Source organism: Lepeophtheirus salmonis, chromosome 4 (assembly GCF_016086655.4).
Source record: "Lepeophtheirus salmonis chromosome 4, UVic_Lsal_1.4, whole genome shotgun sequence".
NCBI classification, from domain to species: Eukaryota; Metazoa; Arthropoda; class Copepoda; order Siphonostomatoida; family Caligidae; genus Lepeophtheirus; species Lepeophtheirus salmonis.
In genome coordinates, this window is record NC_052134.2 from 32,012,805 (window position 1) to 32,038,127 (window position 25,323).

General features: G+C 30.5%; 2 long non-coding RNA genes across 3 annotated transcripts in view; one reads left to right on the forward strand and one right to left on the reverse strand.

The window, feature by feature from the left end:
* LOC121115716 (uncharacterized) overlaps positions 1–25,323 on the reverse strand; it is a 49,032-nt gene that overhangs the window by 11,924 nt on the left and 11,785 nt on the right. The window lies entirely within an intron of this gene.
* LOC139905196 (uncharacterized) lies at positions 14,738–16,318 on the forward strand. Of its 2 annotated transcripts, XR_011779772.1 has the most exons (3): positions 14,738–15,352; positions 15,405–15,544; positions 15,607–16,318. It is a non-coding gene; the product is annotated as an uncharacterized lncRNA (long non-coding RNA). The 2 variants fall into 2 exon arrangements; XR_011779771.1 differs by having other exon boundaries at positions 15,405–16,318.

Below are 25,323 nucleotides of genomic sequence, written 5' to 3' on the forward strand. Positions count from 1 at the left end.
AGAACAAGAGAATGACAGAGCTTCTCCTCGATTTCTTCAGAGAGGATTGATTTAGAAATGACTTCTCACATTACTATGATTATGACATAAAGGTTTTTCTTAGTGAAAGAGTGAGGAGAAAGTGCTATATTCAAGTTCAAAATATCAGAGTATTGTCACAATTAATATGCCTATATAACTGATTCAAGTCATATTCCAGGCGATTTTGAGGGGATTTTAGTGGAAGAATGAAGTATTTTGAGTCAAGAAGAATTGCTTTCTGGTCTTCTTACGTATAATACCGATGTTGATCCTTAAAAATTAGAGAAATGTATCCAATTCGTATTCTTCCAGCGTGGGTTAACATCTCAAGTATATAACACATAATGATGACCATAATTGAAAGTAATAGGATATGCCAGTATTCTAAAAGAAAATAAACCGATAATTAACGTGTCACCCGGACAATTTGAAGAATATTTGGGAGAAGAGTAGAAGAGCTATCATCACGTTTCAATAAATTAGCTGCGAGTAGCCATAAAATGAAGGAAATGAACACAAAACAAACTGCATATCTAGCAATGATAAAGGCTGGAGATACTCGGCGGATGTCCATTCTCAATTCTATTCTAACTCCAACAATGACATACATTTATAAATTCATAAAAGATTCTCAGTCTTACTGTTCGTCTTTCATGCACAAGTGATTACTTTATACTTATTATACTCCTTCATCAAGAATAATATAAAAGGTTATCATTTTAGTTTTGATATTTGTATTATACAAATAATTCTAAAATAAGAAATTGAAAAAAGTAATTAAAGTAAGAAAAAGTATTCATTCATATTTCCCAAAATTTGATTAAATATAAGAGATCTTAATATTGACAGATGAGAGTATATATTTTTAGTACTGCCGTCAACACACCTAGACCTTTCTCTTTACCTTCATTGAACTGAACAATCTTGATCCTTAAATAATAAAATATATAAAAATTATTATTCAAAAATAATCCCATTTTTGTGTAATGTATTTTTTTTTTTAATTCAATCTTGGATTTTATTTATAATTTTTGTCCATAAACTATACAAAATCATCAAAAATAGCATTTTGGAAAAACTGTAAGGTCAAAGAGGTAGGGTATAGGACATATTTCGATCCATAAAAAAATGAGGTTCTCACATCTTAGAGCAGTGGGCATGGCAAAGTTTTGGTGGGGCATGAAAAAGACTTGTTTTTGAGATAACTATACTAAACCACATAAATAAATAAACAGACAAAAACAATAATGTGAATTTTAGTTTTGATTATCATGTTTATCAGAGAAAAGTTCCGATGGCTTCAATAAATTTAGGTGCAGTTATTGGGCTAATAGATTTATCTACGTAATATTCATATAATTGCTAAATAATCTTAATCTGCAGTGAAGACATCACTACAATAACCTACTACATACAAAGTGTAAAACATTCCGAGAAACATCCTTATCAGAGTTTTTGTATTATTATAGATATACCAATCCAACTCGGCAAAGTATAGTAATAAATCCAGGAACATATCAAAATTCAAAAAAGTATATTTTTGGGAAGGTCTAATGGAACACTAACGCAAAGACTCCATCTTGTTTTTTTCAGAGGAGTAGCTATCTAAAGCTTTCGATGCTACAATGGCCTCAAACATATCAGATCTACTTCTCAGCTAAAACGTTTCAAAGGTCCAATTTGGTTCATGTAAATAGGAATTAACCTATATAGATAGGTTGTTTTCATGTTTGGAGGAAACAATTTAATAAAAATTCGTCTCTTTATTATGGATTTCTTCTTATATCTTAATGCTACTGATACTGGCAGTATCTATATTAATTAATCGGCTCGTATTCTTAAAAATGCATTTTCCACCATTCGATTCAAAGGATATCTTATAACAAAAGCTAAATAATTATCATATCCGTGTTATCTGATATCGTGAGTCTGTTTGGGCGTAGCTTAAGCAGGGTAAGCACTATTACCCCTCATCGAAATTGAACACTAGAACTTGTAATGAAAAATACTTACAATCCAAGATATTTCTGCAAATATTCATTATGTATGTATGCATTATACAATTTTATGATTGAATATTCATTGAATATTATATATATACAAGTATAATGTGTCTATATCTACAAAAATGTTCCATGTATTACTAAATATTATTCATGTCAGCATCAATATAATTTGATTGATAAAAAATTAATCTATATTTCAAGTTTTATTACACACTTTTTCTTTCAATCTTGTGATATATTTTTATTCGAAAAAAAAAATGAATGAATTTAAAGACATTCAATAAAAACTACAATATCAATTTTTTCTAATGGATCTTAGCATTAACTCATTTTTTTTTTTCTTGGCCAATGTTTTAAGTTGATAGAAACAGTAGAAAGTTTATTTAGAGTTAAGATTACGTTTCAATGAGTTTGTCTTTTTATGTATAGTTCATGTATTTTTTCCGGAGCGCTAAGTTTAAAATATAAAGTTTATACACTAGAATTGGGGAGACAGAAATTTCGTATATCTGTTTTACGCCCTTTTTTTAACTAAGTATATTTTGTTCATTCATTATTGGTCAGACAGGATCATATGATACAATGTTGTAAAAGTGTGAGTGTATACTACAAACACCTAAAGAACAGTATTGTACTTGGCCGGTTCAGTCGTGAATTATCGACCGTCGAGTATGGAGGTCTCAAAGGAAGAAATTCGGTATATTTTACATTTTTACTAACTGAAAGAGAAAAACACGTCATTTTTGAAGAGGATTGTGACTAGTGATAAAAAATGGATCACTTACATCAATGTCAAGTGACAGAGATCGTGGTCGAAAGCCAGCAAAACGGCCCAGACCGTGGCCAAGCCAGGATTGACGGCCACGAAGGTGTTGCTGTGTGTTTGGTGGGATTGGATGGGACTAATCTACTATGAGCTACTCCCCTATGGTCAAATGCTCAATTCTGCTCTCTATTGTCAACCTTCGACCGTTTGAATCTGGCAATCGAAAAGAAGCGGCCAGTGTTGGTGAATAAGAGAGGAATCGTGTCTTCACCAAGACAACGCCAGGGCACACACATCTTGGATGACGCGCCAGAAGCTCCAGGAGCTCGGATGGAAACTTCTCATATATCCACACAAAAGTTCCAATCTAGCAATAAAAGTGACTACCACCTGTTCTTGTCCATGACATGCGTGCTTAGGGATACAAATTTAGCCTTATTAAAATTGGTTGTTCGAGTTTTTTGCCATTTGGAACATGGGCTTCTACAAAATAGCATTATGAAGTTGGATTCTCGTTGGCAACAAGTTATCAAATAGAACGGGTTTACTTGGCTTAAATCGAATGATTGTAATACTTTTTATAAAGCATTGAAATAAATTGAAAAAAACAAAATTGCTTATAACCAAACATCAATGAACGGTGAATAAAAAAGTGATTTGGAACAATGTAAAAAGGTTTAAATTGCATAGTTACATTATTCAAGAAGTTCCTGTTTCGATAATATTTAGTTCAATTATTTATTGAATAAATCTTTTCAAATATCTATTAATGAACATCACTTTTTTAGCATAATGGGTGAGCTGGAATAAAACTTTACCTCCACAATATTTTTTTTTATTTTCTTCAATATTTCATTCATTGCTAAACATAGATTAAAATTGTGTATAGATCAGAGTGATTCAACTATTATGGGAAAAAATTCAGTTATACCAGCTCCAATGTGTACCTAAATCTTGAAATTGTTTTAGATAAAATCATGAAAATAAAGTAATAAACAAGGATATAAATTTAACTAATCTCCAAACATTTTACCTCTCCCCCTAAATCAAGTACTAATTGGACCACATGTCTTCTTTTTTTTTTAATCGAAATTTGAACACCCTTGTAGTATGATAATTGTAAATTATTTTGAGTTGAGTAGACATGGCCTCTGTTGCAGAACCCCTGTTTATAGCCCGTATATTATAAATACAAACGTGTGCAGTGACAATTGTAATTATTTTGTAATTACAAGGGAATAATGAAACCTCATGTTGGTCCAAAGATTCTCCAAGAAGTTATATTATAAATTATTTTATTTCAACATGGCTATCTGTGGCTACTTTGCAGAAGAAACAGTTTTTCTGATCATCCCAGAAAAAATTTTTAGGCACCTCAAGCGTTTCAGAGAGATTTGATACTTAAATAGTTTTTGATGAATGTTGATGAAAAATCGTTTTAGAGATATATCAATTGCATTTTGTTCGATTCCCCGTCGTTGTAAATAAAGTAAGATAATAGGTCGATGTCCACAATTTCTTTAAAATGTCCTATTAATTGTTATTAGTAGTATTAAGTAATAGTCTTGTTTGGTATAACAGAAAAATAGTGGTAAATAATAAACTTATTTTGGAACCAGTACTTCGAGCTACACTGTATCAATAAAAAATGATCTACCGATGACGTAATCCTTTAAATTTAAAAATTTTATATTTTAAAAAAAGTCATCAACTCTGATCACTAACAAAAATTCTGTAAACACTTCTATAAGGACATGCCCATTGTCCTTACATACTTTTTTTTTTTTTTTTATATATATTTTGTGGAGAAAAATTGTCGAAAAGTGGTACAATATATTTGTATTGAGACAAAAAATTTATCCTATGACTTTTATCAGAAAGTGCTCAGAGTTCAACTCGAAGAAACATAAATTTGGTTGTCAATCATTTGTTTTGTTAATGAAAACACATGACATCCCCTGATCTTGTATTGATTTTATTTTTATAATCAAACACTTTGATAATTATGAAAGAAAAGAAATAATTATATGACGAATAGACAAATGATGTAAGCGTAAATATTTATAGATACATTATCATATCCATTTAATTAATTACAAATATCACACTCTTTTCAAATATATTCTTCTTTTATCGACAATATCAACCAAGAACAGCATTATGCTTCGTTATGCATGCATACATATTTGAACATTCAAGTTTACTGCATGAAGAAATATATACCACATACTAGTGATGTCATGGATTGCGGGTCCGAACGGGTTCGCAAACTGCAAAAACGAGAAAAGTACATTACCTACCCACCGTTTTTCGAAATATGTAGAAGAACCGGTTTGTGACCCCTCCATTTGTTCTAACCAACAACAACAACCAAAAAAGCATCCTCATTCATCTTATTTCCACTCTATTTCCTTGAGGCAAGTGAGATCTAGCTCAAAAATCCTTTTATTAGTGGTCGGCAATGAGTCTTTGGCCGTTTTGGCAAATATAAAATTGTATTCTATAAATTACAAATAAATAAAACATTAATTAATTGAAGAGGATTATTTTCCGCCCCTCTGAGGATGCTGCTTTAGACAACCATCTAACTTGACTGCAAAAATAGGAGTAGGTATGACTTTACCCCTTCCTACTCGTCCCAGGTTTTACATAGTTGATAAAAAAATTTATAGGAAATGGGGATATGAAAGAACCGGATCTCCATCAAAATCAATGAACCGGATAAGAATCTCTAAAATTTATATGATTATCCGTTAATAGCTGAAAATGTTTGATGAAGAACCGCATAGATCTCGGAACCGTAATATAAAAATTTGTAACATCACTAATACATAATATATTTTATATACATAATAGAAATGTGCTTCTATTTCAAAAAATTGCAATTTCTTAATAAAAAAAATGAACTCGTTTAATTATATGAGTGCTCATTCCATGTAGACTGAAATTATGTGTATGTATGTTTGTATTTTTAGATAAAATTTATGGATGAAAATGCATTAATTAATAAAATAAAATAAAAGGTCTTGTTTCAATTGTTAGTAATTTAATTATTCCATCAACATTTATTTTTGTAGGTCTAATTAGTAAAATGAATATCTCTAATTAACCAGAAGAGTAAGCGTAACATTTGGAAATTATGATTGAATAGTGTAACTACTATAACATATAATGGTAATTTCACCCTGATTTTAGAGGAAAGATTTAGGGAAGCGAGGTTAATGAATGATCGGATAATTTTATTCACTTCATGATGATTTTATCACCTTTCTACGAGGTTTTCTTTAGCATTTCCGTGGAATAGCTATATATCAGTGCTGCATTAACTATGGTTCATTTAAGGTGATAAGTGCACCCAGGTCAGTTAGAGAGTAAAATATTATTAATGGGACGTGAGCGTTGTGTACGTTCACGTTGGTTTTTTTACATACCAGAGGATATTGGTTCTTATTGTTGTTTATTAGTAGTTTGAATACTTATTTTTTTTATTACAAAAACTTGTTAGCCTCTTCTGCGTCATCTTACATAATTTGATGCTTTTTTTAGTAACCTCATCTCCCATTGGTTAAGTACTCAGTAAGATATTAGTCTCTGAATTCAAAGAGTTAATAGGTACACTATTTGGGCAAATAGAGGCATGTACAGCAAATATGGACTTAAAAAATATTTTCCCTTTTTTTCTTATTCTTTTTTGTAGTTGTAATTTTCTTCTATTATGCAAATTTATACATTTTTAGTTCGTTATATGTATTAGAGTCTGTTCGAATTAAAGTTGCCACTACAATCAAATATACTGTGATTTTTTTCTAAATTAATATTTACGTACTTTATCAATTGAAAGAATAAAATTTATATTTTTATGATTATTTTTCTGTTAGAAGAAAAATGCAAATATCCAGGTCAAAATTGTATTAATTGGCCGATGCTTAAGAATAATATAAAAAATTATGAAAGAAGTTTTAGACAGCACCAATTATATGTGAGCTTAAAGGGCATTTGATCCAGATCCCGCACTTTAACGTAAAAAATAATGACTTAGCACCTTTGAAATTTATTTTCTAACAAAGAAATAAATAAACATAAAAAGACCCCCAATTTTTATTTTCTAATAAAAAACGAGGATTACAAATTTGTATTTGCAATCAAGACTCAAAATTTCTCTTATCAAACAAATCGAAATTAATTTCAAATAAATTTATCACATATTTATCTTTGATCCATGCCCCCCGGAAAATTGGCATGGTTTCTAGATTTTATGGAACTATTATGTTCTTTAGTATCAAATAATGTTCATAATATATAACTTACAGATAATTTACTTTATAGAGTCAACTCATCGAAGGAGGATAAACATATTTATCTAAGATACTTACTGACTATAATTTGTTTTTCTTTCCCATTTACTTTTTCTTATCTTATAAGATGTTTATATGCTTTTATTTAGGGTGAGCAATGAGCAAAGATAGCAGTAGAATTATGGATACATATAATCCTATTGTTATTTCTGAATAAATAGTTCAATTATATATACCAACAAGCCTGAAAAGTTCATTTTTAGACTATGTAATTGTACAAGGTACGTATACAAAAATGTCCAATTAAATTGTTTGATATTTGCCAACAAAAATAGTAAAAAAAAAAAAAATTACAAATAATTGATCTGTTAATGTCTATTAAGAGAAAGGTAAACGTTTTCATGGACAAGAAAACCTATAAAGTTAATATCCATAGCTGATCTATTTTTATAATACACTGCACTAAACATTTGACGTTACCATTATGAAAAATATATTGCCATTATTGCCTAATTACAAAAAATAATTAAATGAAGGCCAAAAAATAGTAAGCAAACCCCTCCAAGACCTTACAAAAAGGTATTCTCACAGCTGACAATTTAAAGTCAATCAGCAAGGATATGGAAGAAGCATGTTCTTAGTCTACTTATTCCACTCTTTCCCTAGAGGCATTTAGCCTTTCCTAAACCTTTAAGCCAGGTAGCGAAATGAGGAACCCCGTGATCAACAGCTGAAACATGTAAGGGTCAAAATTTCCTTTTTTTGTCCGATGAGGCAGTATTTTTTTATAGCTTCAAGAGAATAACAAATATACTAGAAAATATTCGTGTATTAGTAAATATATAGATAGAGTTGAGTTACTGGAGTGATAAATTGTGTCAAGTGATGGGATTAATCATTAATATATCAGTGTCTTCTGAAAATGGTCTGGCATCTACAACGCTTGACTCGAGCTCCACAGTAGACGTGATTAGGAAAAATATTAAGAAGATTAATATTCTTTGGACAAATTGAAAACCTTGCAAAACTGGATTCGGAAGCTATTATTAAAGGAATTCTTACGATTCATGATATAAAACTAATTAAACAACGCGACTAATACATATGAAATTTCTATTTCCGCTACTTGGGTAAGTCAAAGTGCATTTATGCCTAATACCATGGCATTTGAAGATGACATATAACCCCATAATTTATTCTGACGCAGCAATAAAAATAGTTAGATCTACTAGATCTGCCACCAATATGGTAGAAAAGAATCGTGCAATCGAGACGAAAATTGTCAGAACATAAAATAAATTTACGACTCAGTTCCAAGAGAGTGAATTTTCTTCTGCACGTCTTGCCAGAATTGTGGGAGAATATACTATTCAGTCTCACGTGCTTTCGTGGAGTGTCATGCCGTATCAGAGCTGTTATATTTATTATGACATAATGCTAAGTTGTTGGGCTTAGTGGGTTTATCTTCAAACTAAATGAAAGCCCATATTTTGTTTGAGATTCCTCTGCAAAGCAATCCCAACCCTGTGCACTAAAAACTTACTTCTGGCAATGAACTACGATTTTGGAAATTAGGACGGTAATTATTGCATCAGCAGCAATATATGCCACTTTTTCATGGTGTATTCCTTGGATTTGGACCTAGCCTCGGATTTGGTTCGATATTTTCCTTCTTGGTCGTTTAGGTCATTAACTTATCGACTATAATCGAGGGATTTCAGAAAAGAAAATAATGTGATGAATAACGTCTTTTGGGTCTTTTGTCATTATTATTATTATGAACGTTCTTTAAATACAGTTTTTTAGTTGTGACTGAGTTTTGGATGTTATTTTTGATTTTAGAAAGTAATTTTAACTATTACATGTTTGTTTTAGCTCTCTCAATGTTTGATTATTTTCTATGAAAATTGTTTTTCGGTTTTTATTTTTGCATTCCCTCTTAATTTATTTAGTCCATGATGTTGTGTATGTTTAATATATATATTTTTGTGAAATAAAGCCCATCAAAAAAAAAAACTATAGTAATTTCCTGGGAATTGTTAACGCCCCAACCAAATCTGTCTACTTACATCCATTTTAAAAGTATTTTTCCTAACAAGATATTTATATTTATGATCAATATAGGTATGTTTACCGATGAATACTAAAGGCAGGTTAGCCTTATGTACTTATACGTGTTTAGAAAATTTATTTCTAAGAACTTTGCACATTATAATACTCAAACTTCAAAAACTTTCCTTATCCAAAAGAAGACATTTTGTGATTCAAAACATTTCTTCATTATAGGAGTAAAAATCCCATGATTTATTATATTTTGGAAGCAGGGAAATTACTAACGTGGCATTTTTATATGGCTTAAAGTCTGTGAGATACAATACGATTAAAGGCGTTATTTCTAGACTCAGAATCCATCATATTGCGGCTATTAATTTTATGTTAGTTTGTTCATGCTCGATTGGCTAATTTTGGGATGTATTTAATTTCCTTTTTGAAGGAAAGGTTGAGAGATTGACATTGAGAATAGGTATTGAAATTTGTGATACAACATGGAATGGTTCTTTTGTTGTTGTTTTTTTTGGAAAACTTTTATATTTCTAGAGAACACCACTACAATTTGAGCAATATGATATGATTTCAAAGAGAAATTGGATCAAACTGATAAATATCTTATGCATTTCATAAGTTTATCCTTATTTATTCCCTCTTTCCTCTCTTTGAACGTAAGCAATGTAGATTTTTACCCTATTACAAAGAACATTTGGATGTTTATAAACATAAACATACATACATCTATGTGTATGCTTGCTAGATATAACAACAATAAAACTTTGTTCACAGATAAAAAGTTCTTCATTCAAAAATTTATCATAACTGGGTCATAGATGTTCGTGTTTTTTTTAAATCTCAATTTTAAAAATATCTTTGGTTTTCTAAGGGAATAAGGAAAGTAACGTAAAAAGGGGATTGACAAAAAATAATACATAAACTTTATCAAAAAAAATTCCATATTCAAATATTGAAGTTACACAAATTTAAAATAAGGATAAGATATCATTTTGCTAGAGGTTATGTGATTGTTGTATTTGTTCCGAAATATTTTAAAAGTAAGTTTTACAATAAATAATTAAATTACTTAAAGTATAGGGGGCAATTTCAGCATTAAGGACGTTACATTTAAAAAAAAATTGGAACCTAACCTTAATATTGACAAAGTATTGATTTGAATAATAAAAATTGAATATACATATTTTAGGTACAGTTATTGGAATAAAGATATGCCTTCAATAAGAAATGTTTGACCCTTTGGATTTTGAGGGAAGTACAAAATACGCAACGTTATAAAAGTTACGGACGTTAATTTTGTGTGGAATCCCCAATTAATGATGAATGTGAATATACTTCATTTGAATATATAGTATGACTTCAATGCATATTGTACATACATAGAGTTAAGTCATGCTTTTGTGAAAAAAAGATTAAGTTAATTCGCTATTCAACAGTTGAAAAAGAGGATAAATTAATTTTATAAGAAACTTTAATAATACTCTTAGAACATCTACAAAATTGTTTAATTGAACGAAATAATTTAGCATGGAATTGGTATTTCAATTAGAATACAATCACATTAATGAATTATATAATGTGTATATATTCTAAGAGTTGTTGATTTGATTAGGAAATAAGCTTTCTTAAACTTTTTATTAATATAGGTAGGTAGGTAGATTGAAATACGTGAAAGAGATATGATTATATTATTTTCGTGTAATCTGGTTATACTAGATAACCTTTAATTTTCATTTTTCAATTACATTGCCTATCTACATTGAAGGAAAAATAACTCTTTATACATATATAGAGGTATTGAGATCTAGAGATAGATGTAACGTCAAGTCATACCTGATTAGATCTGGTTTTGATGTACATACATTGTACTCATATATTAGAGTGGGTCGGAAATTAGTATTTCAGAAATCGTTGACGGAGAGTATTGGGAAATTAGTAATACCATGAAAAACTAAAAGGTGTACCAAAAGTCCATACAAAACAAAAAAATATGGATGTAAAAACAAATATTGACAGAAAATTATGCATTTGATTCAAAAAAAATAATTCTCAAGAATGATTCCTTTGGCAGCAAAACAAGCCTTAATACGGGACCAAAAACTTGCCACACACGTATTTTACTTTGCCTTTTGGGGATGTTATTCTACTATCTACCCATAAAGGCCTTCAGGACTTTAGGATGGTAGGCTGCACAGGCCTTGGACTCCATGACACTCCATTTATAGTAATCCAAGGGATTCATTTTTGGTGAATCCGGTGCTCAAGGCTCAGTTTGTTGAGAATTTTCTTACATGTCTAAAGTATTTTTTCGTGTTGTTGGGCTTTTAGTCCTTGAAGTTCGGTACAAGCCTAGATTTGAGGCCTAAATCATGCCTCAACAATGTGACTAGTTGCAGTTTTGTTTATGTTTAACTCCCTTGCAATTTGACAGATGTTACTACAGAGGTGAAACTTCAATTTTGGCCTTAACTGCACTTATGTTAGCTTCTGTGCGTGCTGAACGAGTCATCCTTTTTTGAGGACAATCGGCAAAATTCTTGGAGATATTGTTATTGTACTTCAGTTTGTACACCTGGCTTGTGAACAAACAGAGAAACGTTCGGTAATTTCCTTGATCTTGTCTCCAGTGTCAATGCATGCAGGGATTTTCTTACTTAGCAACTTATTTTTCTACATAATACTGTATTGCTGCTTCAAATAATGGACGCTGACTTTTGGCACATACTCTATTCCATACCAAATTTCAGGATAATTTAAACGTATTTACGTGCTTTCCCAATTCAGTGGAAACTTTATTCATACATATAATGGTCAAAAATTCGATTTCTGGATAAATTTGACTGGTAATTTTTTTCTTAAAATAACCAAAAGCTTCAAATTTCAATCTTATTGTTAATTAGTTAAATTTAGTTGCCATTTAGTTAAATTCGCGCAATTTCCAAAAGTTTTAATATTGAAAAAATACCAATCCTACTCACCCAAATAAAATCCTACGGACATCCCTTAACCCACCTTTTTGAGTTCATATTTTATATATAAATTTTTTCCAATACTCCGATTTCAATATGCGAAAAAGTTGATTGAATCGACCCACCCTATTGTACATAGTACATATACTTATGTTTTAAGTGTAGGTTTACAAATATATTGAATCAAAAGAGATATATGTATGTATTTGGATTTGAGTACTCAAATTTGATTAGGAGTGGCCTTTAGGGATTTCAATATTTGAGAGAGGGAATCAAAAAAATTACAGAAGAAGCTTTACTTAATGTCTACCACTAATGTTTTACAACATTTATATTTTTATAACATTCATTAGAAAAACAAATGGGACTCTCAAATTCCTGAGATCTCTGGAGAATTGTGACGTGGATGTATATAGTACATAATATATATATTTGTTTATGACATTACGTTTTTTTTGGACAGTTTGTGGATAATGAATAAGATGTTTTTTTTTTTTTTTTTGTATGGATAGGACTGTATGTCTATGTTTACTCATTTACATTGGGATGTTCTATTAACGTGACAAAACTCCTCGTGGTCACATACACACATACGTATGTCTGCTTTTTGTATCCCCTTCTACGTACACAATTGTGAACTTTAGGGCCATTGAGATCCTACACTAATGAAAAACAAAGGTATTTATAAATAAAACATAATAGTTTTCAGACTAGGATCGGTCTTTATTATTTTTTATAGACTGTTTTAGAACGTGGACAAATCCTTTTCAAGTCGTAGACAGATTTTTTTTCCCGTTCCACTATATGGATCAATTTTTTGGTCTCACTCTATAGAGATATTTTATACTTATCCTTGTAGTATGACAGAGAGAGTATTAAGAGTAGTATAATATATATTACTCTTAATATTTTGGTACCTACAAAAAAGATAACACATGGACTGAAAATTCCTGGTATTAACAAAGAAAACACGTTCAAAATTGACTTTATTTATAAATATTAATCAAGAGCAACGCAATAATTCCAGCACCAATTTAACATTTTAATGCTACTAATATAAAACGCGTTATCTTTTGCCTCAAAATAGTCCTCAGTTTTTAGAGATGACCTCTTCATTGGAGCGAAATTTCTTACCGGCAATTATTTATATTATGTCTAGTATTCTGGTGAAACAGAACTTTCTTCAAATGAGATTGTTTTTCCGTGATTTCGCCCTTCAAATGATTTAATAACGATATATAATGTTTACTCTTGATTGTATCTCCCGCGTAATTTCGGATTTGCTGATTTCGTTCCCCTAATTTTGATGTTAAAGATGCAACATGCTCTAGAAGGCCATTTGTCAAAATTGTGAAAATTAATAATAAAAATTGTCGAGTACGGCCTTCATGTAATCTTACATATTTTCCTTTCGGATTTTCACATTAATTTTCAAAAAGTTGACTCATGTATGATTTAAAGAAGCTGACTCTACGTATTATGAACTCAAAAAACGTATTACCCAGAACTTGGTTTTTAATACTAATTTAAATTCATTAAGGGTATTTATTTATATTTTGTGTCATAGTAATATACCCTGCCCAATTGGTAGATTAGTGGACAATAACTAATATAATGCTTAATAAATCATCCTTGCTCTAACAAGTCGCTAATGGAAAATTTCCTAAAAGTAAGCTGAAGGATAAGAAAAAATGGATAATTTATTTTTTCAGAAATTTGTTCAACATTTATTTTTTCTCATGAAATTTCGTATTGTTTATATATTTATACATAATTATTTATTCAATTGATTTATGTTGTTAAGGAATAATGGGACTCTGTTAGTCACTGTTATGACTCGTGGTATGTCTTGTTTTAATAAGTTTATTTAATATTACAACATACTTAGTGAGACTGTCCTATATTAAAGTTAATATTTTCCTCACTTCTCAGAGACCTAATCTGATTAGTACAATCAAAAAACTTTGCCAAAGTCAGTTTTTTTTATTATTTTCACCAGAAAAAGTTTTTTGTCTATGGAAAAAGGATTCACTTAGAAATGGGATAGTCTTCTAGAGTTACACACAGTATTTAATGAAAAAGTAGAAATCTGATGAATATTCATGGATTGGCTCGTTGGATTTAAAATTATACAATGTATGTTTTAGTTACTATTGTTTCAGAAAAGGCGCTACTTTGCTACTATTTCTAATATCTACATAGGTATATGTAGTAGTATATTTAATGTCTACCTTAGGATCTTTTCAATAAAGTAAAATGAATATTACCTATTACGAGGTAGGATAGAAGTTATTTGGGTAATGGGGATACAAAGAGTTTTTATTACTGCTATTATTTGGAGCATTAAAGCAACCCAAATAAAATATGTCCTTAGTTTTAACTGTAAAGTTTTTATGGGGATATACAAGTTTTTGCCATACTGCTGTTAGTATTTTTTAAATTAGTGGCCATAAATATGTTAGAACATGCCACTTGGCCACATTGTGTTTTTTTTCCAATTTTAATTCTTTCTTGGAGTTCAATATTATGTACTGATACATTATAGATAAGGGTGATAATTTTGGTAAGAATAGAAAAGCGTGCGAGGAGAAGAGAAGAAATACTTATTATATCATTGATTAAATAATATACATCTTCTTCTATCAATCATGAACGTTATCATTCCCGCCTTTATTATTCAATATTAATATAATAATATTAGATGGGGATAGTCGATAGAGAACTGAATAAAATGCAAAAAATAACGTATCCTTCTGTCTGGATTTCTGAAAATGGAGGCTCAGGGATTTGGAAAATACTTACCGGATGAGAAACAGATGGTTTGTCGGATTTGTCGATATAAATGTGCCTTTAGTCCCCTGTCTAGAATTACACGCCACTCAATATCATCATCTCATAACAAGATTCATCTATAAAATCAAGTGAACGATGAATACATCAAGTCAGACTTTAACTTTGATCTCACAAAGATGCTTATTACATGTAATATACCCTTATCCATTGCTAATCATCTACGTTCGAAAAGTTTATGGAGAAAATACACGGGTAAACCTATCCCTTCCCAAGGAACCATCATTAAATTAATGGAGGATGTTGGTACTGATGTCATTTATAGAAATACATATAAAATATTTTGAGTCATCCACACCAAATGACGATCAAGTTATCAGTAAAAAGTACAAAGTATTTACTAATTTCGAAATGAAACTCTGAATTTTGTACTATCTAACAGTAAGTATTCAATTTTTTTTAAATCTAACCATAAAATATGGTTCTATTTTAGCTAAACATATCAAGAATTATGATACACAACTCAGTAAAGGGCAAAAACAACTGCTTAAATGGTCACAACAACGGGGGTAGTAGCTTTGGATGGTTTGCAACTAGTTTGTCTGAGACTACTTACTTCGCTTTAAGAGTTGGGTATGATAATTAGGTTTTCCAATATTACATAGTCAATAAATATTACTTTTTTATCACTTAAGGGTTAGCTATGGTTGATGGGCTCCAAGAAATGATGTTCAGAAAACTCATAAAAGGCAAAAACAACTGTTTAAATGGTCACAACAACGAGGGTAGTTACATTGGGTGTTGCATTATAATTAACAATTGTGTATATCCTTCATGATAATAGTATGTTGTTATATAAGCATACCTAAATAACGGTGGAAAATCTTTTGATGCTCTTAATAGGGAGTAATATCGCCGGACATTACTACATAATTAGCTTTTGCTCTAAATCTTTACGATGAATTTATTTCTAACATTTTTTTATTAATATATTTATTGTCTAATTTTATGATTTTGACATTTACTTTATTATTAATAATTAGTTAGATCTCATCAGTAGAGATATATCTATCCTGTGCACAATTGTATATAGCAACTTCCACATGAAGAAGAGGGATGATTATCTTTTTGATTAAACTCCACGTCTCGCTTGTGTATTGCAACCTAAAGTTATGACATATTTAACTGAATTCCGATGTTAGAACAAGAAAAAATTATCTGGATCAATCTATTATTTCAATATTCTGTATTTATAATTTATTATTATTAATAGTTATATGATTTTAATTGTTTAATTTTGTATATTTAACTTAAATGTTTAATGGTTTATTTTTTAGTATGTAGATTATATTTAATTAAAGCCTTCTTTTTTAAACTTTGAGCTTCAAATATATTTCAAATACTCTACTTTGTCGTTTCATTAGTTATTATTCTGAGAATAAGGTTCATAATGAATTACAATTTCATGGAGTGTGACTTTTTCAAATCTACTGTAACAGATAAAAAACATCGAAGTCAATTATACGTAGTATATCTTCATTAAACATTTTGCTAATAAATACATTCGTTATACCCTCAAAAATCATAATAAAGCAGGCAGATGATAATCACATCAGTATTTTAAACAATGATACCATATGTCTTTTTTCCCCCTCCTACTTGCACGCGTTTTTCTCTACAATATTATCAACTATAATTATAGATTACATCATTAACGAATAGACAATTATCTTTTCAAATCAACATTTTGTTAATTATTATTTGACAGATTAATCTACATATAGTAATCCTACAGAGTCGTTCAGGTAAATCGGGACCATTTTTAACTACATCTTGAACAATAAGGAGAGTGTTTAACTCGGTTATTTCAATTTTAAATTGAGAGGCTGAGCCTTACTTTTAAGTTAATTGGCCAAATTTTATTTAAAACGGGTGTTAAGGATGTAGGAGTCCTGGAAGAACACTATCTTCGAATTAGTTTGTGTGGGACATAGCCACGTCTACAATCACTGAAAAGAGGAGGGAGGATATATAATAGAGAAGCCCACAAGTCCCAGAGTGATAAAAACGTACTATTTTATTCCTCGTAGAGCTGAAACGTACCTTGAAGACATCTCCTGGGACTCTTATTAACGCTCTTATCAAAAAGCGCCAATAAGCCGCGCAACATTCTCCAGAGCCATAAACACAGACCCGAGGATGAATTTATACCGTCTCTACAAAAGACATATCCTTACAGACTTTTCCGCTAGAATCATGCTTCTTGGGGTCATTAGGAGAAACGGCAACGGTTTTCTTCGAGCCAGAGGAGAGGGTGGGTGCCAACATGTACTTTGAACTCCAGTCGATACACTGGATGAAAGCTGAGGTCAATGGTGTCGAGTTCTTATTTACACAAGACTCAGCCCCATCTCACAAGTACCACAAGACTTCAAACTTGCTTAAAGAAGGGCAGGTGTCATTTGGACACCCCCCTACCTGGCCTTTTAACTTGCCCTATAAGAATCTCAAGGATAACTTCCTTTAGCTGGACTTAGAAAAAAGGTATCTTCCAATTCACACAATGGTATCGACTCCTTGAAGGCCTCAATCATCAAGTACTGGAACAAAGTCTCCCCGCAGACGTGGACGATGCCAGCAAATTCTTTATGCCTCTTATTGAGCAAATGATTAACGAAAATACCAAACGCATTTTTTCCCCTTTGTACTTTTAGAACATGTAAATAAAATTTCAAACCTCTACTTACTTCCCTTATTGATCAGGATGCAAATAAAGTTAGTCCAGATATACCTGAACGACCCTGTATAAATTTAACCCATTATCTTCAAACCATGTAGAGTGATTAGGGAGATTAAAGTTTTTAATCGATCACTCAAGAGTAAATACAAATAATTTGTATTAATTAATTATAGTTCAAAATATCCTATCATCCTCTTAACAGTTCATCCAATTTTATTAATTAATAGAAATTAATGTGTAATATTTGAGTCATCTTGATCTATTAAATGTTAGATGGAGCAACGCAATTTTTTATTGACACACTTATAATAATAAAAACATCTCTATATATTAGCTTGAATTATTTAACATATGGTTAAACGATTCATTTATAAAATCCCGCAACCTCGCTAGCATAACAATTACTGTTTTGGCATTACTTTATCGTCAAATAGTTATAAATAAATATATATTTTGATTGAAACTGATTATTCTTCCTAGACGTGAAAAATAATATATCCTACTATAGTTCCTTGTTGTCCCACTTGTAAAACAGTTGGTTGAAAACCAAAGATAATAATACAAGAACTTCTTTGCATAAATTGCCAACCTCAACTTGGAAATTCTTAATAAATAGAAATCAGCTATACCAATAAATTAGATACGAGGTAAGAAATATTCAATATCAATTCTACTAATACCTGATAAGTGCATATATGTACATAATGATTATTGTTTATATACTTTATAAATTAGTAATTTATAGCTCTAAAAAAGTTATTGCACTATTAATTTCAAACATGAAGTTTTTGAAACAGAAAGTAGATGAACAAAAGACGTATATTCAGAAAAAATGATATAACAGAAGGCAAAATTAAAACAAAACAAATATAATGTCAATGTCTAAGGTGTGGCGTAAATGGAAAAATCATGAAATAAAAGTATAGACCCAAAAGCTTTAGGGAGAAGAGGACATTTCAAATTTGTCGGAGATCAAACGAAAATTAAATATCAATGTGTACCTGCAAACATACAAATAGATTGGATGGAAGATGAAGTTCAATATTTTAACATAACAAAGTAAGGTCCTGATATCTTGCACAACACACAAAATTAGTGAATTTTTATTTCATTTATCATTGTAACTATTGTTGATTCATTTCAGGTAGCCCAGTTATTGGATTTAGTGTAATAATTTGAAAGAGACCTAAGATTTCAAATGACGAATACTACCAATAAGATGTTCATCAAAGAAATCATACATTTAGTTTTGCAAAGTGGAAAATTCATGTAGCACAGTTTTAAAATAACTTGGTTTTTTTAAACATATTCAGTCAAACCATTTCTGAGCTAGCTCAAATGATTTCAGATGAAAAAATATCATTTTGTTCTTTATGGCCCATAATATCCAATACGTTCGTTCTGTAACATTAACAAAATGAAAAAGTATAAAAAGTAACATCCCAGCAAAAATACTAAAGTTAAAATTCATGAACTGATTTACCATTAGGTATCAATATTTATAATAAGTACGTAGGTATGATCGTGGATTACTCGTCAATGACGAGCAGTATTCCATGATAGAATTTTGAAATAAAAACAATAATTATAGAATTGAAAAAGAAATTTTAAGATCATTTATGTATTAACTAATATAAGACATAAAGTTCCAACCATTAATATAAGCTGGTTACTTTCTAAATTTGGTTCTTTTTGGAGTTGACTTAGTCAAGCTTGTTTTATGTCAGCGTAGTGGTTTTGTACATAAGTACTGATTTTTATGCATGTTTAGTACCGTGTTAAATGTGTCAGTATCCAAGTGCCACTATGGTACTCGTGCACCTAACAGAACAACATCATTTCTTCCTTCTAGTTTTATACTACTTATTATTGATACTTTCTTTAAAATCTGCTTTTGATGATATTACCAAGACTTCTTTGTTCGCTTGAATTACAATTTTCTTGCAAGTTCTTAGTTACATAAATTCTAAATTTTTATATCATTATAAATTACAGTCAACATTGACTTATAATCTCTTATTTCATTTGATGAAGAGAAAGAAAGCTTCTTAATGTGAAGTAATATATAGAAATAAACACGTTTAATATAGAGACGCTTTTCTTCAATACAAATGAAATATGATGAACTGCAAAGAAAATTACAATCAAATAACTAGTAACTAATATCTTCGTTCGTGAGATTTAATAAGAGATCCTTCCCCATATTTACTAATAAAGGAGATCTGCGAATACAGGTTATACCAGAAAATCCTAAATAGAAAATTAGCTGTTTCTTTGACCAAATTGAATCGTATTTGGGAATTGCTTTTGGAGCAAACTTTTAAGTTTAACATCCAAAAAATTAAATTTACCGTCAAAATATCTCAACAGCTCCTTAATTAATTACTCAAATCTTTAATGAGGATTTTTAAATGGATGTTGGGATAACTTCCTGTATCTGCGTTCATGATTATCACTTCTTAACAAATAATAAGAATTAATTATTCTTTTCTATCATTATTATTTTGTAAAATACATAAATATTTATTTGCAAGGTTCTATTAACGAGGTTGCATATATAGTATATCTATGTAGATGTTAAGTAATTTATGGTATTAGATACTTAGATCATGTATTTGACATTCATGATATCAAAAATTGAAGTGGATATTCAAGAGGAGAAAACATCAGTTCATTATATAGGGAAATTTGAGAACATTTTCACTATTGTACAACTTTTAACCATAGCTATATACAGATAAGGTTACCAAGATATATTAATCAATATTATATAAAAGTAAAATAAATGTTATTTGTGGGCAAAAATATAACAATCAGAATATTAAATAACCTTGGAATATTTTGAATCATGCTTTGTAAATAATTAAACTTGGACCCTTTTCCCCAAGCACGCTCTATAGAAAACTTTATTTTATTTTATACATTTGATACACCAATAACCTCTCACCATTTTATTACAACAGAGTAAGACTGTCACAATGTTAATCAGAACAACACAAAATAACACAATATTATGCAATAGTAATCTGCATCTTTTTGCCAGGCGTCAAATTTCAGAAAAAAATACATGAGTCAATTAAATAGCTAGTTAATGGGTATAAATTTTAAGCATATATCGAAGAAATTATAATTTTTTTAATATATATATTTTATAATATGGATTTGTTGCTATCTTAGATTCTCTGAAGTTTGACTTTTTACTTACGAATATTGACTGTATAGGTATATGCTTTGCAAGCGATAAATATACTTTTAAACATACGTTTAAAATGTTGATCTGTAATTACATCCTTATTAAAAGGATATGAAAGTAGTCATCAATTTGACCACCATCGTTGTTTCTGTTATTAGGAAATTTCCTCGGTTCTAGTGTTAATAAATATATATTAAACAAATAACAAATTATAACAATTATACTACTCAATAAGTTATGCGAGTAACATAGAAAAATACCATTTTTGATAATATTCAATTTTTCTCATCAAATTATCCTCCTTCATGGATATATCATTATAACATTTTTTAAACTTTTCTTTATTCATAAAATTGTATCAATCCTTTAACTATAGTAATTGCAATTCCGACAGGAATTTAAGTATTTAGATTGTTATAGACTTTCTAGGATAGGAAAATTGTTTATACTCCATCAATGTACTGAGTTTTATTCCTAGTTTCAGAATGACGTTTAACGGAGATTGTTTTAGACCATTTATCACTTGATATGGCATTATATGATGTTTGCAACTGTGAAATCAACATTGCAATGCAGCTAACTCTGAATTAAAATTCAGAAAATCTCAAATATCCTTAATTACAGAGCAACCCCAGTTCAACCAAAAGCCTCGCTCTCAGTGGGTATACTATCCACGCAAACATGGATCAAACCCTAGATCATGCATTCGAACTGCTGATCATTTACATGGATGGTTTGTTCCAGAATTTTCAGACAAAAATATTTGCACAGTATGCTTACAAATAGACGAGTTTATAACGTATATTTATGCAGCCTATCTCGATCAATTGTTATAAGTTGAGAACGAAACACTGTTACGTCTCATTGAACATTGTGATAACCTACAAAAACTCTTCTTGTGCCCAAGGATTTTAATGTTCATAATCATCTTAAGGGCAGTAAATACATTGGCACTAGAGAATAAATTCTTGAAAATCTAATAGATGAACATAATCCTTTAGTATTAAATGAAGGAAATGAACCTATTATTGTCACTCAAAGAGCCAGTTCAATCATTGACCTTACAATTATGAATCAACATGCTTTTAAAAAGCTTGAGATTAAAGGATGGCATCTGTGACCATCAATGTCAGATCATCGATAGATAGTTTTTAACTTTAAAAAGTACAAGCCCATTGCTAAAAAGTTAACTGGGATATATTCAGACGTATCATAGAAAATGTGTCACTACCTGAAATACTTCCCAATGCAAGTGGGATAGATCAATGTGCGGAATCAATATATAATCTTATAATCAAGCCACATGACATTGCTTGCCCATTAAGAAGAACAACAAAAGCCAAATCAGTAACATGGTGGACAAAACATCTTCACAGCATGAATACGAACTCAAAAAACTCGAGTCTAAGTGTAATTATAGAGCACATAGGGAAGAGTACCAAAAAATGAATATTGTAAAAAAACTCAGAAAAGAGAAAAAAGATTCATGCAGACCATTCTGCAGTAAAACTGAAAGTGCTAAAGATATTGCAAAACTGATCAGAGTTCGGATACCAATCGAAGACTCAATTGGTCTCCTCAAAACAGATAATGGATACGCACAATCGCCTGCTTAATCTTTGCAAAAAAGGGAAATGGAAACTCATTTCCCTGACTGCAGAATCAATACCACCTGTGATTTACCATTGCAAGAAACCAACTTTGACATTGACTTTATGGAAGTTCATAGGGTCAAAGAATCATTCAACTCCTTCGGACCATTTAAAAGTTAAGCATTAGATTGACTTAAACCAGTTGTACTTCAGCAACTTCTCTTAGCTTTACGGTGTGATTCTCAGTGCTGTCTAAAAACCAAGGACCTTGCGAGAAATGAAAGTTATATTTTGTCCAAAACTGGATAAAGAAACTACTTGCCAGCAAAATCGTTTAGACCAACCAACCTCTCAAACTACATCCTTGAAGGACTCGAAAGAATTGTACAGTTGAAAGTAGAAGAAGTTATCACTAGACTTCAATCATAACATGGTTACACAAAGGGTCTAACAACTGAAACGACCTTGTCACAAGCAACAGTTTTAGTCAAAAAATCTATCTATCAGAAACACTGCACATTTGCATTCAGTTTTGACTGCACAGGTGCGTTTGATTACACATAATTTAACTCAGCAAATAGAGCATACCAAAGCTTAAAATACCAGAAAGAATCAAATCTTGGTATAGGGACCTTCTCAACAGACCAACAGTCACGGTTGAATTAAAAGGTGAAAAAATCAATGTCAATCCAACGCGTCGTATTCCTCAAGGGGAAGTTTAATCCCCAATAGTGTGGAATATAATTATGGATACCTCTTGACCGAGTTTAAAGAAGGTGCAGTCCATGTTGCAGGTTATGCAGAAGATATCCTTCTATTAATAAGTGTTAAACATCCTAGTAGCCTTATCAATGGGATGTAGGATGCTATAAATTTGTGGAATAAAATGGTGGAAAACATCCTTTAATCCATTCAAATCGAGTACTATAGACTTTTCAAAAGCATATAAAATAAGATCTAATTACTTTCCATAATTATATATGGATGGAAAAGTTATGAAATATTCAACACAAATGAAGTACCTAGGTGTGGTGTTTGATCAAGAACTCACTTGGGCCGAACATCTGAAAGAAAAAGCTGCAAAGTGTTCCAATATATGGAACATGGCAAAAACAGTCATAGGGTAAAAGTGGAGAGTAACCTCAGATAAAGTTATATGGCTCTAGGAAGCCATGAATTCAAAATTTTACGAGATGTCATTCGAGATTTGCTGCTTTCTAATTATGATTTATCAGAGAGACTCTACAAACATTTAGCCAACTGAAATATACTGAGCTTATGAATATCTATGCTGAACAAAAACTACTAACTTTATGCTGGCATTAAAATTTTGAGCTAAAAACTACAGCACAAACATGATATCTCATAGCTCTAGCGATGTAAAAATTATCAAAATCCTTGCAAAGTCTATATTTAAAAAAAGTATAGGGTGATAATATTGAGAGACGACATACAGATCACTATCTAAACATAGTGCTCCTTCCTCACGAACATGCTTGAACTTTTAAAATAGGGAGGAACAAAGCTATAAGGACTGTTGGAAGTACAATAAGTGACACAGGGGTGCTCTCAATCAAATCAATTTGCAACAGCTTGAAGGATCCCAAAAAAATTGTACATACTAAGATGTATATATTTTTATATAATTGCAACTACCGGTGCTTTACAGTGGATTTTCTGCCATAAATTGGAGAATATGTCCACAAAAAAAGAATGTCCTCTCCCATTGCAGCTAACCATCTTTTCAATGTTTGAGAATATAAATGTACTATCCATATTAACTAAGTGACGAAATAAAGACCATATCATCAATATTTTTACTTTGTAGTGGTCATAAACAGTCTTCTCTGGTCGGCTAGGAGTTTTGAGTGAATTCATATATGAACTAAAAGTACTAACTACCAAGAATCCATGAATTCACACTTTTAACTATATTGACAAGATGAACTCATAAAAGGGAAAAGCAAGTTTAAATTGCTATGAGGACAAATGACAGGCAATGATTAAGTGACGTCATCTGTGGTCTCATAAAAAGCGACATCTTACGCGAGGGAAAATATTTGAGTACAACCAGGGGGGATCAACTCAAGCTAACAGTCGCGTTTGACTACTTATTATTAAAGCTTTAGGGAAGAATAATTATATAGAGCACTAATATTCTGCAGGTTACCAACATATGTATACTTTTTTCAAATGTACGACAATCTCCATTCCATTTATGTTGGATTCGGAAGCAATGCATATAGATATTTCACTTCAATGCGATTAAAGAAGAAAAAGTTTTTCTATTTCCAATTTTCCCTTTCCAATTAGAGAGAAATAAAAATAGATTCTCCATTTCACTGAAATGAATTCATTTTTGCATTCAACCATATATGTATTTTAAAGGTATGTTGTAGATATATGGAAGAATAAAGACAGGAGGAATAAAAAAGTACATTTATTATTTAAAATAATAAAAGCAGAGAGAAAAAAACTTTCTCTCTCTATTATTTTGATTCCTCTTAACTAATTATAACTCATTACAACCATATATAAATAAATAAAAAACACTGACTAAGTTTAATTTTTCCCTTTTTTTTATTCATTTTTGTGACTCATTAGAGTAACCCAAACAAGAAAAACAAGGTTGACTGTTTTTCTTTTATTTTTCCCTACTTCAACTCAGTTGTTATTTCGTATGTGTACTTTTCTTAATATATATAGTATGTATGTATTTTACCTTAACCAGCATAAAAGGACAATATAGAGAGAAATAAAACTTTTCTTATATTGTATCAAGAAACATATTATTTTGTTATAACATGGATGGTTTACTCCTTCATTAGTTGACTAATGTTCATATTCGTAAATAAGTGAAAGGAAACAGAGGGTTATTCATGTGATG